The following is a 2,281-nucleotide window of genomic DNA, read 5'->3' as shown; positions in this document are numbered from 1 at the left end:
AGAACGGATGAAAGGGACTCGGCGAGTTGGCGGCCCAACTCGGCGAGTCCGGTCAACTGGAGATTTACTTTGACCAGGAAGTTGACTTTGACCGGGGGTAAAATAGTCATTTCACCCCAGTTTAGTTATCAAAATGGAGCGTTTTCAAACGCTAGAAGCTAGAAGTTCTCCGGTGCTTATGAGCCTAGTTATCGAACTAGAGCATCAGGAGTACAAAATGATGGAACCGGAACATCGAGCGTTAATAAGGGAAAAACAACCGTTCAACCATCTCATAGACATTTGGTAGATGAAGATGTGGAAGAAGATATCGGTGTCTATAGTGATGATGGAGGAGGAGATGGTGTCGTCCAAGTTGACGACGAAGATGATGATAGTTTAGACGATCTCTAGTTATAACTTATTAGTATTTAGGATCTAATATGATACTACTATGAAACTATGATTTTTGGATATTTTAAGTATTTAAAACTATTTTTAAGTATTTACATATTTTTTTATATTTTTTTTAAATTCTTGGCGCATCGTGTGCTCTAGGCGAGCGCTTTCGCTTAGCGCTTAGCGCATCGGCCCCCAAAGACTTTAGCGCATTAGGGTGCATTACGCTTTTTAAAACCAAGATCGTCGCAAGTGAACTACTCCGTCGCTAAATCCCTCGCTAAGTCATTAGCCACCCTTTATTGGCTATGGAGTAAGTCTATGGTTTATCCGTCGCAAATGATCTTTAGCGATGGATTCAATTCGTCCGTCTCTAAAACTCATGTTTCTAGTAGTGAAACTAATTAATTTTTTTACCTTTCTTTTGGTATCAAATAAGTTAATAAACACTTTAACAGAAATAATAATTATTATAATATACAAGCTATTTATATAAGAGCAACCCCAAACATCCCTATCATGGCCTAAAAGAAATGTCTCTAACCCTGTCAGTTTGTTTTGTTGCATAACCATTAATAACTAAAACAACAGAAATTGCTACTAAAAATAACTTTACCACAATAATTAATAATCAACAAACCATTAACAGTTGATATTTAACAGCTAACAAATTTCAATTAACAGCGCCTAACAAATACTTTAATAGCAATATACAATAATTAATAAGTAAAAGGAGAATTAATTATAAAATTAATAATTTTGTACCTAAAGAGAGATTAAGAGCCGCTGAGAAAGAAAAGTCTCCAAAACCTTGACAGCGAGATTCTGATAGCAGCAGTGGCAGGTCCCAACGGCGGCAGTATCGGTGGTAGTGGCCGTGGCGGTTGTTTTTCTACTATGCAGGGTTGGGATTCGAGGGAAGGATGCGAGACTAAAAAATGGGGTTGAATTACTAGGTGGGCCCACTGAAAGTGGGCCACGTCCCTTTGCCCTTATTAGATTCCGCCAGGCAGTTTGATTATATTTGTTGGTGCCGGTTTGTATTGCCGTATTGCATTGGACTCAGCTGCTAAAATTTATAATTAACTTATTGGAAGGCTCTTCTTCTGTTTAGGGATATGTGGGATAGAAATCCTTTTTTAACTTGAATCTAATAACTAATTTTTTTTTTTTTTTTTTTTTTTTTTTTTTTTTTTTTTTTTTTTAAGTTATGTGTATTTTTGTGGCATATAGGAAATTAAAGACTGACTTTAGGTCGTTTGTTTGCTTATGGGCCTCTTACACAAGGAATTCATTGGTGTTGTTATTACACTAGCTACCAAGAAGCGTTACCTAGTCGAAGCTTTGTTCTTCTCTTATCAAATTTCTTAGTAACTTCTCTACTAGTCGAAGCTTTGGGGTATTATGAGTTAAGTCAAACTTGAACTAATTTGGTGATAGATTATCGTCATTTCATGTACTGATGTACTTTCTTAGCAAGCTTTTAGAATTGGGATTTATGTAGTATTTCTTATGAAAAGAGATATCATTAGTACAAAATTGGTCTTTGGCCACGCAAAAACCATGTCAATACAGACATTTTATGACGTTTTTTTTTCATTCAATGTGTAAGGAAATTTCGCATTATTAAAGGTAAGTTATGGTGACATATAATTGTGGTGACTATAACCCATAAAAGTCGTTACTATAGGTAAAAACCGTCACCATAGGGTAACAATTTTTGTAGTTTTTTTAATCAATTTTTTATAACCTTCACCATAAACTATTTTGCCTCACAAGTTATTTTGTTTCCATTACTATTGTTGGCTTTTAGCGACACGTAATATATTAAAACATGACCATAAACTAGTATTAGTCACATGTTTTTTACATTTTACATTGTTATTGTTGACTTTTAGTGACA

This window comes from Lactuca virosa, chromosome 9 (assembly GCF_052849685.1).
Source record: "Lactuca virosa cultivar CGN04683 chromosome 9, Lactuca_virosa_CGN04683_v6, whole genome shotgun sequence".
NCBI classification, from domain to species: Eukaryota; Viridiplantae; Streptophyta; class Magnoliopsida; order Asterales; family Asteraceae; genus Lactuca; species Lactuca virosa.
This window is presented reverse-complemented; position numbering follows the sequence as displayed.